The sequence below is a fragment of the Myotis myotis genome, unplaced genomic scaffold, assembly GCF_014108235.1.
Source record: "Myotis myotis isolate mMyoMyo1 unplaced genomic scaffold, mMyoMyo1.p scaffold_m19_p_2, whole genome shotgun sequence".
Classification (NCBI taxonomy): domain Eukaryota; kingdom Metazoa; phylum Chordata; class Mammalia; order Chiroptera; family Vespertilionidae; genus Myotis; species Myotis myotis.
Window position 1 is genome coordinate 137,806,904 of NW_023416324.1, and position 16,888 is coordinate 137,823,791.

A 16,888-nucleotide genomic window follows, 5' to 3' on the forward strand; every position below is an offset into this window, starting at 1 on the left:
AAGAGGCTTTGGAAGGTCAGCTATTAGCACCCATTGTGATTTGCTGGCATTTTAGTGTATAATGCATATTCAAAGCATCATTCTCTTCCAGGAAGGGAGAAGAGCTATGGTATAGATCTATGAACAAAAGAAAAATGGAAAATACTGGCTGGTCCTAAAAACTAGTACACTTGAGCACCAGATAATGAAGAAGAGTCATGAGTGTCAGAGAAAACTAACATAAAAAGATCAACCAGAATTTTTCCAAAAAATTAATCATGCCTTAAAATTTTAGGTGGTTTTTCACCAGAAGTGATTTTTTTTGTTCTGGATTTTTTACAATGTTGGGAGACTTTTTTAGTTGTCAGAACAGAGGCTGGGGATACTGAGTTACTTCTGGCATCAGTAGGTAGAGACTAGGGATGCTGCTAAACATATACTACAATGCATAGGACAACCCCCATAACAATTATTCAGCCCAAAATGTCCATTGTGCCAAGGCTAAGAAACTCTGGCCTAAAATGATAACCAGTGTGGCTAACCACGTGCATGGCTGAAAAGATGTGTAAATGGCCTGAAGGTGGATCACACTAAATAGATTATATAATTACTAGAGGCCCGGTGCACAAAAATTTGTGCACTTGGGGGGGTCCCTCAGCCCGGCCTATGCCCTCTTGCAGTCTGGGACCCCTCGGAGGATGTCCACCTGCTGGCTTAGGCCCGCTCCCTGGGGGATTGGGCCCAAGTTGGCAGTCAGACATCCCTCTGGCAGCCCAGCAGCCCTCCGGGGATGTCCACTTGCCAGCAGGGAGCAGGTCTAAGCTGCAGTCAGACATCCTTAGCGCTGCTGAGGAGGCGGGAGAGGCTCCCACCACCACCGCTGTACTGGCAGCCGTCAGCCTGGCTTGTGGCTGAGCAGAGCTTGCCCTGTGGGAGCGCACTGACCACCAGGGGGCAGCTCCTGCATTAAGCCTCTGCCCTCTGGTGGTCAGTGTGTGTCATAGTGACCAGTCATTCCCAGTCTTTCTGCTGTTAGGGTCAGTTTGCATATTACCCTTTTATTATATAGGATAGAGGCCTGGTGCATGGGTGGGGGCCAGCTGGTTTGCCCTGAAGGGTGTCCCGGATCAGGGTGGGGGTCCTGCTGGGGTGTCTGGCCAGCCTGGGTCAGGGGCTGATGGCTGTTTGCAGGCTGGTCATACCCACTTCAGGGTGGGGGTCCCCACTGGGGTTCCTGGCCAGCCTGGGTGAGGGGCTGATGGTTGTTTGCAGGCTGGTCAAGCCCCCCCGCCCAGTGGGGACCCTCACCCCATGGAGGTTTGGCCAGCCTGGATGAGGGGCTGATGGCTGTTTTCAGGCTGGCCACACCCCCTTTAGGGTGGGGGGGTCCCCACTCAGGTGCCTGGCCAGTCTGGGTGAGGGGCTGAGGGACGTTTTCAGACTGGCCAAGCCCCCCCCCCCCCCCCCCGGCGACGGAAGCTCCCAGCCTCTCCTTTTTTTCTTTTTCTTTTTTTTATTCTGGGATTTATTTACCTTCTATAATTGAAACTTTCTAGCCTTGAGAGGAGCTCAGAGCCGGCCAGGGCGGGCAGGAGGGAAGCCTCTTGCTCGCTTCAGCTCCGTGGCCACGGCCAGCTAAAAGCAGGTATCTGGGGTTTATTTACCTTCTATAATAGAAACTTTGTTGCTATGAGTGGAGCCCAGAGCCCGACACGGCAAGCAGGAAGCTTGGCTTCCTCCGTCATTGGAGCAACCAAGCCTCCTGCTTGCTCCAGCTCCGTGGCTGCTGGCCGCCATCTTGGTTGGGTTAATTTGCATATAGCCGCTCTGATTGGCTGGTGGGAGTGGCTTAAGGCATAGTGAGGGTATGGTCAATTTGCATGTTCGTCTTTTATTAGTGTAGATATCTTTCATTCTGATATAAATTCTGACACTCTCTCCCAGGTGACTCCTACTTTAGGCCAACCTATTGTGGCTGACGTATTCTTCTATGTTATCTCACCATGAGTACAATTTTATACTTCTAATGGTACCTAGTATGTATTGTAACAGACAGTATGTTAGGAGCTTTTGTATGGATTATTTTACTTAATCCTCAGAACAATACTATTATGAGGGAGGATCTAGTATTATCTCCATTCTATAGATGAAGAAAATTCGGTCAAATGGCTTCCTCAGTCACACTAGGTAGAAATGGGAAGCCAAGATTCAACTCTGAAAATTAAACTTCAGAATCTGAATTTCTCCTCCAGCACTACCCTGCCGCCCACAGTATTCCACTGCCTCTTTCCTATTGGTGCTTCAGGGTTGGTAAGTCATCCTGGCTGCCTCTTGCTACTCAACCACCTGCACTGTTTACTGTCATCTATTGCTGTGACCCTCTCCCTAAAAGAAGGCTATTTTGGAGCCAAATAGATAAGACACAGAAAAACACTTCACAAGGAATACAAAATCAACCACAGAAAGGGACAGGAAGGAACGGAGAGAATGACCAACAATGAAAGCGTTAGGAATCTGGGATAAGCCCAACATCACCATCACATCACCAATGGAAACTTAAAAGTCAGCTCTACATGCCATGTACCAGGCAAGGTACTCTCAGGAATTCAGGAGCACATGTGCACACACATACATTCACACACACACCTGTGACAATCCAAAGCATCACATGCTGCATAGCTTTTTGAATGCTTTTCCTTAGAGCAGCGGATCTCAACCTGTAGATTGCAACCCCTTTGGGGGTCGAACGACCCTTTCACAGGAGTCGCCTAAGACCATTGGAAAACGCATATATAATACATATTGTTTTTGTGATTAATCACTATGCTTTAATTATGTTCAATTTGTAACAATGAAATTGGGGGTCACCACAACACGAGGAGCTGTGTTAAAGGATCGCGGCATTGGGAAGGTTGAGAACCACTGCCTTAGAGAGACAAGGCATCATGGCTACGTTAGGTCCGGGCAGGCCTTGAAGGATGAGGGAGACAGCCTCCTGAAACTTTCAGTCTGCCAAGGACCTGTAATATCAATTTAATGAAAGATAAGCTTGTGTGTATGTGTGTGTGTGTGGTGATGGTGATGGTGGTGGTGATAGAAATAGGAGTAATCAAAATGGAAAGTCTGGAAAAAATATTAATATGTTGATCTGAGAACTCTTTTTTCTAATAATTAAGAATCCCATGGCCAAAGGAAAAGAACGCAAAAAGAAAAATGAGTAGGCTCTTCAGCATATTAGTGTATTCACAGTACTCGGTCCTTAAAAAGTTCTCTTTTGTTAGCTATACTATAGTCAAAACAAGGCAAAAAAGAAAAAAAAGAAACCCACCTGAGTAAACTACAAAAGAAAAATCATCTGAGTAGATATTTTTTAACGTGAAAAATTAAAATGTGGGATGGAAGGCACAGCTCAGTGGTATTAAGTGACCATCCACCATCCAATCATTCTTTCTAAAAAGTTGACAATACAGCACTGGAGAAGCGACATTTGAATCAGGCATGAAGTAATTATCCCAGTATGGATTTATACTTGTTGCCCTTGTCACTTCCATGTTAGTTCACATTTCCTCTCCCAGGCCTACAATGAGCACCTTTTTAAGTCTCCTCCCAGCCCTCTGATTGGGGTGTGGAGAGTCTTTCCTAGCCCAAATTCCTTGCTCTCAAACGGAAAACAGTCTCCTCAGAGCCTTATCCCCCAAGCTCTGTGCCTCAGACTTGTCTTTTTTTCTGGTTTTGAAACTTCATCTTTCAGTTTTTCTTTCTAGGAGACCCTTTGTCTCAGTCAGTTTTTTTTTTTTTTTTTTTTTTTTAAATTATTTTTTTTTTTAATATATTTTATTGATTTTCCACAGAGAGGAAGGGAGAGAGACAGAGAGTCAGAAACATCGATGAGAGAGAAACATCGACCAGCTGCCTCCTGCACATCCCCCACTGGGGACATGCCCGCAACCCAGGTACATGCCCTTGACCGGAATCGAACCCGGGACCCTTCAGTCCGCAGGCCGACGCTCTATCCACTGAGCCAAACCGGTTTCGGCAGTCTCAGTCAGTTTTAAAAAGAAAAAAAAGAGAGAAATTTGCCTCAATTCCAGATCACTCTGCTCAATTTGAAGATTTCAGGAACTCCTCTCAAATCCTGTTTCTCTTTTAAAAGCTTCCAAGGTCCTTGTAATTAAAGGTCATGTGACTATGTATTTGCATCTTATTATTTCACTTTCCTGCTCCCTAGGGAGCCAAACAAGATTGTTCAGATGATGCAAAGTCCTGACTCAGGATGCCCCATTTTTACTATATATCCCTCTGACACCAGAGAAAGACTCCTCATGCCCTAATTCTTATTTCACAATGAAGGAAAATAGTAATCCAACTTGCTGGATCTGGACCCATTTATGGTGTCTCTAAATGATCTCAAAGATGATGACAGGATTTTCAGTAACAAAGACAGAAAGCAGACACAGATGTACACTCATACTCAGCTAGCAGATGCCAAAAAAAAGTGTTACTGTTCTTCTATATCTTGCTGACCAAGTCAAATGAATTGAGCATTACATTATGACTATGGTATGCTGTAGCTGTAATGTTTTTTAGAAAACCTTTGACTTGTGAGAGAAATAAAAGGAAGCAACATACATAGAATAAAGACTAGTCATAGCTATTTTTATGAGTGCTTCTAAAAATTAGACTAAACAGTGAAAAGTCCCATTGAAAATCAGGGAATCGTGCAAAGAAACAAATTATAGGCCCGAATACCAAGAATCTATCTCAGCCTAAGGAAGCTTTCCAATAAATTCTATGTAATTACTCTGCAAACTGCTTAGAACTCTGTGGTTATTTAACCATCAACAGAGCTACTATCAATGCAACAATTAAAATTATATATTAGATAAGAATTGCTATAAGATATAATGACAAACAGACTATCAAAGTCTAACTGTGAGAACAGTAAAACTGAATAAAGCAGTGTAATATATGTTGTTTTCTACTTAGTAATTAACATGTAAACCAGGAAGAAAAAGTAATGTATTAAACTAGCTCTGGAAGAATGAAAGCAAATATAGGAATTGAGCTCCATTAAAGTGAAGTTACAAATTTTGGACTAAAATGAGATGCACTATTTCATATATCTTAAGAAAAGTCCAAACAGGATTTGATATCATCACACTCTGTGGTTGTTGCTGGGAAACTATTATAAGTTCTGACCAGAGTGATCTCTGTAAGTATACAAGCAAGTTTTGACAGAAAAAGGTAAACTGACAAATAAAAGCACAGTACCTTGCACACAGCAGGTGCTCACTGTAATTGCCTCATAAAGATCTGAAATGAACGAAATGTCGGCTGACCTGCACATCACTGTGGATGGACCCATTTAAAAACGAGGCAACTCAGTAGTTTCCATGCCTTAATTTCAAACTGTAGTTTCAAACAAAACCCAATGTCTTATGGAGACTGTTTTATCATTCAGGATTTTTCTAAGAACTGGGAGAGAGGGATTTGAAAGCAGAGAGTCTTCCCTCTATGGTGGGGAGCAAACAACTAGTTTTATTAATGATGGAAACATTGAAGCAGTGAGTAGGCCGGTAAATCTGGCGACTTCATCAGGATGAAGCAAAGGGCTTGCTTAGTAACAGCTTAAAGGAGGTGATAGCTTAAACCAGAGGCTTTTCAAGAGAAAGACTTTTACCATTTAGGTTTCAACTGTCTATCCTTTAGAGTACTGTTTCTCAAAGTGTGGCCCTTTCAAGACGTCTGAAAGGTCAAAGCTATTTACATAACAACAGTATTTTTTCACTCTCATTCTCTCACAAGTGTACAAGGAACTTTCCAGAGGCTATATGATGTGTGGTGACATCATTACTCTGACAGCTAATGGAATATATGAAACAGATTTGAGAATCCAGCTGTCTTCAATTAAGCTAGACATTAGTAGGAGTTAGCAGAAATATAAAACAATACAACTTTTCCTGATGTTTTGGTTTGAAAAAGTTTTTTTTTTATAAAAACATGCTATTTATGTTAACATATAACGGGCTTATTAATGAATTCATGAATATTTTTAAAATACCTTAGTCTGAGCCCTGGCTGGGTGGCTCGGTTGGAGCGTCGTCCCTACACCACAGGGTTGCAGGTTCAATTCCCAGTCAGGGCACATACCCAGGTTGCTGGTTTGATCTCTAGTTGGGATAAGTAAGGGAGGCAACCGATTGGTCTTTCACTCTCACATCAATGTTTCTCTCTCTCTCTCAAATATCCTTGGGTAAAGATGAAAAAAAGACAGAGAAAAATATCTTAGTCTGAATTTCTAATACAGTAAATATTGATAGATACAATCCACACAATAAAAAGCTCTTTGGAGCCCTTAATAATTTTTTGGAGCCCTCAAGTATTTTTAAGAGTTTAAAGGAGTCATGAGACCAAAAATGTGAGAACTACTCCTCTGGAGCCTTTATAGAAATGCATTGGAATTATCTGCTCATTCTTTCCCAACATCTTACAAAATCTAAAAACAGGAAACCATCCCTTTTTCATCTCAGTAGAGCCCCAGCACTAACTATAGTCTTTTGATGTTTGCAAATTAAATGAAATAAACTCTTGCCATATTCATAACACCAAAACTTTAAATTCAAGATCCACACAGTGAATACAGTACAGTATTTGTCTCCCAAAAATAACAGATGAGAAGCTAAACTGACTCTTAAGTTGTTCACCACTTACAGGTTTATTTCTATAGCTAACAGAAACAACACAATGCCATTGATGGCGTGTGGAATTGATTTCATTGCTAGATAATCACCCTAAGTTTATACGGGCCAGTTGTCTGAAGAACTGGAAAAGAATCTGGAAAATATAAACATAATTGATGTGTTACAGTGGTCAGGTTATAGATGAGTATTTCCATTTCAATTTCATTTGCTTTTGATGTAATGTTGCTTGTGTAATAAACAAACTTATTTGCCCAGCACAGTTCTGGGCTCTTTGGAAAAAATAAAAGAACCACTCCTTTGCAGAAATGAAACAACCAAAGGAGAGTAAGGGGCTAGGATATCGACATTTACCACCAAACTCTCTTCAACAAGCAAGCACATACAGTTCTAATGCAGGGATCTGAATAAATAAGGGTCAGAGGTATTCCAAAAGTCTCGATTCATTCTAGAGGCCAATGTACTTGGAGAATACCAATAGGAAAACCATTTACATCTCATTTTCTTAAATATCTAAAACCATGCACATGGGTAAATATTAGAGCATCGTCTTTAAAAGATGAATAAAATTACTTGGAACAATGCTATAGTATTTTCCACAGGAAGGTATATTTGTTCATTCTTTTACTCATTCAAAAAATATTCATTTAGTGCCCTCTACAGGTAAGAGCTTTGTAGTAGACACTATAGAATAGAAAAATGAATCAGACATGTGCCCTATTCTTAACAAGCTTATATTTTAGTAGGGTTGATTGTAATGTACAAAAATAAGACAAAAGTAGTGAGAATTATAAATTATTATGGGTATGACTGGCATTATAGCATTTAGGCACACTATATGTTTCATATGTGTGTTACATGAGGCATATTACTAACACTCAATGTCTCTTTTACACAGTCGGGAGCTAAAATATATAGTCACACATGTGTGCTGATGTGTGTGTAAATACAAACTGAAAAGATCCTCAGAATGTATCATTTTTAATAAAGAGCCAGCATTATAGTTAGTACCAAAGAATATTCAAGATGACAGATGTGATATTTTGAAAAACCAAAGAACTGCTATTGCACATAACAGTGATAAACCACAATAAGTTACAACAGTTCTAAGCCATAATAGAAACTCTAGATCAGTGGTTCTCAACCTTCCTAACACCGCAACCCTTTAATACAGTTCCTCATGTTGTGGTGACCCCCAACCATAAAATTATTTTCGTTGCTACTTCGTAACTGTAATTTTGCTACTGTTATGAATCGTAATGTAAATATCTGATATGCAGGATGTATTTTCATTGTTACAAATTGAACATAAAGCATAGTGATTAGTCACAAAAACAATATGTAATTATATATGTGTTTTCTGATGGTCTTTGGCGACCCCTGTGAAAGGGTCGTTCGACCCTCAAAGGGGTCGCAACCCACAGGTTGAGAACCGCTGCTCTAAAGAAAAGCTGTAATAAGATACTACTTTAAGCCAGTTTGGATTTAACTGCTTCACATTTGTATCCATAAAACCAGCTTCCACAACCTATTTTTATTGGACAGGATTCAGTGAATGTTCCTCTAATCCTGTGGTGTCAGTACTCGAACATGAATATGAGTACTCCAAGACAGTAGTCTTCAATTTGGAGTACACATACCCCTGAGGGCACACAAAAATTTTCCAGAGGTACAAGCATTGGGGAGCTTTAAGGAAACCAATGTCAACGTCTGCATTCACACACATGCTTTCCAAGTCTGATCTACCAGAAAAAGTGCTTGTGCTCTGAGTTGTTTCTTTCCAACAACCCTTTCAAAATAATCTTCTTACTTAAAATCTTACCAAATGCATCTTCATGGATTGGAAACCCCTCTATGGCACAAAGGGACAACTCTAGAAAGACTTAACTCATGGGAGGGTCCAATGAGAGCAGCTGCAGTTTCAGAACCAACCACTGGATGGAGCAGTGCCTATTACTTAATCTGGGGAAAACTCAGGGAAGTAAGGCCCCGTACCTCATTTCTTTTAGAAATAAAAGATATTTTCACATTTACTTAAGTTGAAAAATGAAGTCAAACTTTTCTTGAGCATCTGATTTGATTGACTGGTTTGGCAATAATTATTTTTAGATTATATGGCAGAGGTTAATATATATCTTTTGGAAGTATTTAACCCTGAATAAAAAAATTCCAGATGCCAGCTTTAAAATGTGTGAAGGGGTACTAAGTTTTTAAAAATTACTTTAGAACAAAGTATTGAAGAGAAATTTTTAAAAATCCAACTTACAATAGCATCAAAAAGAATAAAATTTTTAGGGATAAATTTAACCAATCTGTACAGTAAAAAACTGTAAGACATTGATGAAATAAACTGAAGACACAAATAAATGGAAAGATATTCTGTTCATGAATTTGAAGAATTAACATTGTTAAAATGTCTATATTATAAAAAATGATCTACAGGTTCAATGTAATCCCTATCAAAATTCCAATGGCATTTTTCACAGAAATTAAAAAGAATCCCAAAGCAATTTTGAGAAGGAAGAATGAATCTAGAGGCATTACACTGTCCTGATTTTAAACTGTAGAACAAAGCTATAGTAATAAAAATAGTACAGAACTGGAATAAAAACAAATATACCAATGAAACAGAGTAGAAAACCCAGAAATAAACGCATCCATATATAGTCAATTAATTTTCAACAAAGGAGCCAAGAATATGCAACGGGGAAAGGACAGTCTCTTCAATAAATGTGCTGGGAAAACTAGACATTCACATGCAAAAGAGTGAAACTGGACTTACAACATAAATATGTAAGCTGAAGCTATCTTACATTACACACAAAAATGAACTCAAAATGGATTAAGGGATTGAAACTAAGACCTGAAACTGTAAAACTCATAGAAGAAAACATGGTCTTGGCAATGATTTTTTGGACTTCATACCCAAAGCAAAGGCAACAAAAACAAATTAAACAACTGAGACTATACCAAAGTAAAAGCTTCTGCACAGCAAAGGAAACCATCAACAAAATAAAAAGGTAGCCTATGGAATGGGAGAACATATTTGCAAACCACATATCTCATAAGGAGTTCATATCCAAAATATACAAGGAACTCACACAACTCAATAGCAAGAAAACAAATAACCCAATGAAAAATGGGCAAAGGACCTAAATAGACATTTTCCCGAAGACATAAAAATGGCCAGCAGGTACATGGAAATGTGCTCAACATCATTAATCATCATGAAAATGTAAATCAAAACCACAATGAGATAGCAATCACACCTGTTGAAATGTCTATTATCAAAAAGAGATAATAAATGCTAGCAAAGATGTAGAGACAGAGGCATTCTTGTCCACTGTTGGTGAGAATATAAACTGGTACAGTCAATATGGAAAACAGTATGGTAGTTCAACAGAACCACCAAATGACCCAGCAATCCCACTTCTGGGTATATATCCAAAGGAAATACAATCACTGTCTTCAAGAGATATCTGTACTTCCCTTATTCACCATTATTCACAATAGCCAAGAAAAGGAAACAACTTAAGTATTCAACAACAGATGAATGGATAAAGAAAATGTGATTTCATGTGTGTGTATGTATATGTATATATAATGTAATATTATTCAGCCATTAAAAAAAAAATCTTGATATTTGCAACAGCGTGGATGAAACTGGAGGGCATTATGCTAAGTGAAATAAGCCAGGCAGAAAAAGACATGTAGTACATAATATCACTTATATGTGGAACCTAAAAAAAAAAAGTTTAACTCATAGAAACAGTAGAATGGTTGCTGTCAGGGGCTAGAGGGGTGGAGTGGGGGAAATAGCATGAGGCTTGTAAAAGGGTACAGTTATAAGATGAATCAAGTATGAGGATCTAATGTATGGCATGTGACCACAGTTGACAGTGGTTAAGAGAGTAGAACTTAAGTGTTCTCATATACACACAAAAAGGGGAATATGTGAGGTGATGGATGTGTTAATTTGGTGGGAATCCTTTCACAATTTATATGTATGTCAACTGGTAATGTTGTGTACTTTAAATATCTTATAAGTTTATTTTTTTCAATCATACTACCATAAGCTAAATTTAAAAAGTAGATAATGTGCTAAAGTGCCGCAATAACTCTTCTAGTTGTACATAATAAAATAATTATTTTAGGAGAGGTAAGAACAAACATTTGAAAACCACTGCTCTATGAGATATGAACTAAGAAGAACACAAGCACAATGATGAGAATTAAGTTGACAGTTTTTCTATGATAGAAAGTGTTCCTTGAAAAAGACCCTTTGTATCTGGATTAGGTCCATGCAATAGTTTTTGTTCTTTGTTGGAAAGGCAAAGTAGTATGCAGAAATAGCACAACTTTGCCCTTCCTGACCTTTCTGACCCTCAATTTTCATAGCTGTAAAATAGAGATAATGATCCCAAGCTCTATAACAGTGGTTCTCAACCTTCTGGCCCTTTAAATACAGTTCCTCATGTTCTGACCCAACCATAAAATTATTTTTGTTGCTACTTCATAACTGTAATGTTGCTACTGTTAGGAATCGTAATGTAAATATCTGATATGCAAGATGGTCTTAGGCAACCCCTGTGAAAGGGTTGTTCGACCACCAAAGGGGTCGCGACCCACAGGTTGAGAACTGCTGCTCTATAAGCTTACCATGAGAATTAGAACCAACAGCTGTACTGATATAGTTTACTGCTTAGCAACACATCACTGACACTAAATAAAAAATGGAAGTTATTATATGGTCTCCAAATTTTAGTCTTTGGACTGATTAAGGAAAATCATCACAAATTGGAACTAAAATTTACTGCCTTTTTTAGGTGAAAATGTAACTACTGAACAACCACCTATGCTGCATAGCTCAGTCATTTTTCCAGTAATGTGAACAGATGTTAACTAATTTAGTCATGATGTTCTCTGTGAAAAAAATGAATGGCCCTGTAGGTCAGGAATATAGGCTATGTTCACACATTGGGGTACGGTCCTATATAATAAAAGGGTAATATGCAAATCAACCGAACAGTGGAATGACCGGTCACTGTGACGCACACTGACCACCAGGGGGCAGATGCTCAATGCAGGAGTTGCTCCCTGGTGGTCAGTGCGCTCCTACAGCGGGAGCGCTGCTCAGGCAAGCGCAGCAGTGGTGGTGGGAGCCCCTCTCGCTTCTGTGGCAGCACTAAGGATGTCCGACTGAGGCTTATATATCCCCCAGAGGGCTCTGGGACTGCTAAAGGGTGCAGGCTGGGCTGAGGGACCCCCCCAAGTGCACAATTTTCATGTACCGGGCCTCTAGTCAATAATGAACAACTGGCTAAGTTAACATTCAGCCAGAATACCATTTCCAGAAAATAAATATGTGAACAGTAAAGCAGGAGTAGGGAACCTTTTTTCTGCCAAGGGCCATTTGTATATTTATAACATCATTTGCGGGCCATACAAAATTATCAACTTAAAAATGAACCTGCTGTATTTGGTTAAACATTTAATTAACTCACCCCAAATGCCTTGGCAGGGCCAGACCAAATAATTTTGCGGGCCTTATATGGCCTGTGGGCTAGACTTTCCCCACCCCTGCAGTAAAGCCTTGCTACCCATAGTCAATCCTGGCATCATCACCTGGTAGCTTGTTATAATACAAAATTTGAGGCCCATCCCTACCTACTGAATTGGAATCTGCAATTTAACAAGGTTCCCAGGTGATTCAAATGCACCTTAACCTGTGAGAAGCATGAGAAGCACTGCGTAAAGAACAGGCCCTTCACAGGGAACATACAATCACCAGGTGTATATGTAATTCAGGTGGGAACTTTCTGTTGCATTTGTTTAATTAAAGCTGAGTAAGGCAGGACAATGGAAAGTATAACTTCTAATTGCAGACTGACATATACACACACACCCTAAATCAGTGGTTCTCAGCTGGGGACCAATGCCCCCTCCCTCGACCCTGAAGACATTGGGCAATGTCTGAAGATATTTTTGGTTGCCACAACTGGGCTGCTAATGGCATCTAGTGAGTAGAGCAGTGACGGCGAACCTTTTGAGCTCGGCGTATCAGCATTTTGAAAACCCCTAACTTAACTCTGGTGCCATGTCACATATAGAAATTTTTTGATAATTGCAACCATAGTAAAACAAAGACATATTTTTGATATTTATTTTATATATTTAAATGCCATTTAACAAAGAAAAATCAACCAAAAAAATGAGTTCATGTGTCACCTCTGACACGCGTGTCATAGGTTCACCATCACTGGAGTAGACCCTCAACTTCACACCCTCCTTACCCAAAAGACACCAATAGTCTATACCTTCATTGTCCATAACCCCTTGTCTGCATTTTCAAAAATCTAAAAAGTACACAAAGTTTTTGCTAAATTGTGGCAGCAAAGCTTTTTGTCTGAACTTATTTAGATACTAGAGGCCTGGTGCATGAATTCGTGCACATGTGGGGTCCCTCGGCCTGGCCGGCAATTGGGGCCGATCAGGTCTGCAGGAGATTGGCTGGGGGCGGGGAGCCAGGGAAGCCGCGAGAGATTGGCTGTGGCAGCACACTGACCATCAGGAGGCAGCCCCTGCATTGAGTGTTTGCCCCCTGGTGGTCAGTGCATGTTATAGTGACCGGTCGTTCGGTCACTTAGGGTTTCACATATATATATATAGACTAGAGGCCCATCCGTGCACCGGTGGGGTCCCTCGACCTGGCCTGTGGGAATCAGTGGACCTCCACACCACCGTAGCCCAGCCTTACCTGTCAGCTTGTCGGGCTGCAGCCCACTATCTGTGTCAATTCCGCACAGCATGAAGGAGTGTGAGAAGTAGCAGGCAGCTGGGGAGGAACCCAAGTCTGGTCTGGGCACTGCTCCCGCTGCATCTGCTGCTGCCGCCGTCGCCACTCAGGCGCACAGAGTGAGTGTCCACAGGAGAGGCTTGCGCCACTGCAGCTGCACTCGCCAGCCCTCAGCCTGGCATCTGGCGCCCACTGGTCAGCTGAGCAGCAGTCCCATTGTAGGAGCACACTGACCACCAAGGGGCAGCTTCTGCATTGAGCGTCTGCCCCTTGGTGGTCAGTGCGCATCATAGCTACCAGCCGGTCATCTGGTCGTCCAGTCACTTAGGCTTTTATATATACAGATGGTGGATGCTCCTTACTGCCTTTCTAAAATTTGAAAACTTTATCATTTTCAAAACATTTGACTTCAAAAGTTTTGGACAATGATTGTGGACCTTAAATGACTAAATTACAGTCAATACTCAGCAAATATTTGCTGAAAACATTCATCTATTTATATCTGAAAGACAAAAAAATACTCCTAGTCAAATATGTGTGCACATGTGTATATTAACACAGGGAGACACTTATATATTCATGCACATACACATAGATATCCCTGAATTAGTAATTAGCAGTGTGACAATTAGCTTCCTTGTTTAGGACACCGCATACAACAGGCAAGGCTTGCAGCTTCAAATTCTATAAAGACAAGATAACATTGCAAAGAAACACTTTTCTCCAAGACCGTAATATCTCCTGGATATAAAGCAAGAAATAGTGGATGATTTAGGGTAAGCCCATTCACTATATCAGAAGAAGTGCTAATTCCAATACTAGTAGCATAACCAGTTTTCTGTTTGTCTCTGTCTCTCCATCAATCTCTCTCTCATACATATATACAATCCCATAATGTATAATAGCATTACAAGCACCTGACTGGTTCTGAAAGGTTTATATCACTGGTTGCCTGTCCTAAATGATGTCTGGGGGCATAACTCTTTCTGTGTATAAACTCCTATTTCTGTCCTGGACACACTTAACCTGCTTAACCAACTAGCTTGTTTACTGTCATATGGACTAGCCCAGGGAAATAGCAGGTTGTTAGAAAGAAAGTAGTAGGAAAACACTGGGAACAAATGTATTCAAATCAACATTTTTATTGCCTACCTTATAAGATGGGGTTTGGGAATATCTAATTTCCAGAAACCATAAAAATATAGATGAGTTTGCACCATGCGGAAAAACATGCATCATGCTTGCTGCTGAAAATCCTGGAAACATTTGAAACTTCTTCAAAATTCTTTCTGCCTGTCATGGCACTGCCAAGATTCACTAATAGCAATTCAATATTAATGGCCTTTTCATTACACTGAAAAACAATCTTCCCTCCTTTATGTCCTAAGGAAACACACCTCCTTCTCATGAAAATGAAATAACATGGTATTATTTAATAAGTTGAAAATAAATCTTGAAAAGTTTTTTTTTAATTGTTCTCTAATAAAACTCTAAGAAATGAGATGTAGAATGGGAAAATATTTTGCTGCAGTTATCCTCAGCACATTATTTAACATGATTCCAATGCTAAGGTAGGAGGAAGAAACACTTTGCCAAAGTCTCTGTAACTATTTCATCACCAAAGCGATTTACCCATGGGTTCTGCCACTGGGTTGTAAAGTCCCAGAACCAGTCAGGAAGGAGCCGCCATGTTTCTCTTCTCAGGCTCCCAGGTGTCTGAAGCAGGGAGAGGGACAGGGCTGAAAGCCATGGCAAACCTCTTGCCAAGACTGGATGAGATCATCATCAGCCCCACCCCAGCATCCAGCCCAGCTTCTTCAGAATTTCACAGGCTACAGCCCTTGACCCAGCCTCCTGTCAGATTCTCAAAACAGGAAAAACTAAAAGTGGATCCCTCCCCACAAAAAAGCTTGGGAATTCTTACATTATACAATTATTTTAAACATGTTCATCTTGTGTAGGGTAATTACAGTTAGGATCTCAAAAAAACCCTCTTATTTCCAAGAAGCCTATCCCAAATTAGTTTAAATGTCCTCTCAGATCCTTAAACAACTCTCAAAAAAAAAAAAAGTTCTCTGGCAAGGATTAGAGACATGCATTGAATAATTAACTCATTCTTAATAGAAAAGATATGTTAAAATATTATGCCCTAACTGGTGTGGCTCAATGGATAGCCTGCCGACTCAAGGGTCCCAGGTTCGATTCCGGTCAAGGGCATATACCTTAGTTGCGGGCACATACCCAGTAGGGAGTGTGCAGGAGGCAGCTAGTCGACATTTCTCTCTCATCGATGTTTCTAACACTCTATCCGTCTCCCTTCCTCTCTGTAAAAAAATCAATAAAATATATTTTTTAAAAATGTTTAAAATATTATGTGCCTGGATGGGTAGCTCAGTTGGTAGAGTGTTGTCCTGATTCGCTAAGGTTGTGGGTTTGATCCCGATACAAGAATCAACCAATGAATGCATAAATAGTGGTACAACAAATCTCCCTCTCTCTCTAAAAGTCAATAAATAATAAAATCAAAATGTTATGCACTCTTCATGCTTGACCAAAAAACAAATATTTATAACTTTTCATCCATGACAAGTATTTTAGTTAAATTCTTCTTTGGGGATCCCATTCTATTTTAGCTTCTGTATAACAATACTTCAAAGCTATAATTACACCTCTTATAATCAGCCCATTGCCAGTGTAATTAAGAGTGCCACAAATTTAAAACTGTGAGCTTATTACTGAGGAAAACAGTGTGTGGAAGAGATAGTTTATTTCATGTAAAATGCCCTCCTGTTATGCCAACACATTTAAAATGTTAAAAAAATACTACAATAGAATCATTTTAAAGAGAGGATCATTATGTTTCTGGTAATAGAGTCTTTCCTCTATCATTTCTATTATCTAAATCTCATCAATAAGCTCTTTCCTATTAAACCAGTGGTTTTCAACCTTCTGGCCCTTTAAATACAGTTCCTCTTGTTGAGACCCAACCATAAAATTATTTTTGTTGCTACTTCATAACTGTAATGTTGCTACTGTTATGAATCGTAATGTAAATATCTGATATGCAGGATGGTCTTAGGCGACCCCTGTGAAAGGGTCGTTCGACCACCAATGGGGTCGCGACCCATAGCTTGAGAACCACTGTATTAAACCCTGTGCTCTTGCCATATGTTATAAAAACTCTAAGCCCCTTCAGATGCCTCTTATTTCCCCCTCATTCAACTACCATCCACTATGGGGACAAAGATATATGTGAAGTGATTTCTGGCACAGTGTCATGCTAGTGTAAACGGAGTTTTAATTGGCAGAGAAGTCCATCAGTGAATAAAATTATATCTTAACTACAAATCAGGAAGTTGAGCACCAGACATTAATGTACATGTATTGTAATGGTTCAAGCAAACCATTTGATAAA

General features: G+C 39.9%; 2 protein-coding genes across 6 annotated transcripts in view; one reads left to right on the forward strand and one right to left on the reverse strand.

Moving 5' to 3' along the window:
* Nucleotides 1-16,888, reverse strand: part of CMSS1 (cms1 ribosomal small subunit homolog) — a 413,449-nt gene that overhangs the window by 367,260 nt on the left and 29,301 nt on the right. The window lies entirely within an intron of this gene.
* LOC118677273 (filamin A-interacting protein 1-like) overlaps nt 1-16,888 on the forward strand; it is a 35,121-nt gene that overhangs the window by 14,303 nt on the left and 3,930 nt on the right. Inside the window, exon 1 of one of the 4 annotated variants that reach the window (XM_036352286.1) lies at nt 1,823-2,289. The exons of the other annotated variants lie outside the window; for them this stretch is intronic. The gene's annotated coding sequence lies outside the window, so the exon portion shown is untranslated. Of the gene's footprint in view, nt 1-1,822; nt 2,290-16,888 lie in introns of those variants that run through there. 4 annotated transcript variants of the gene reach the window in all.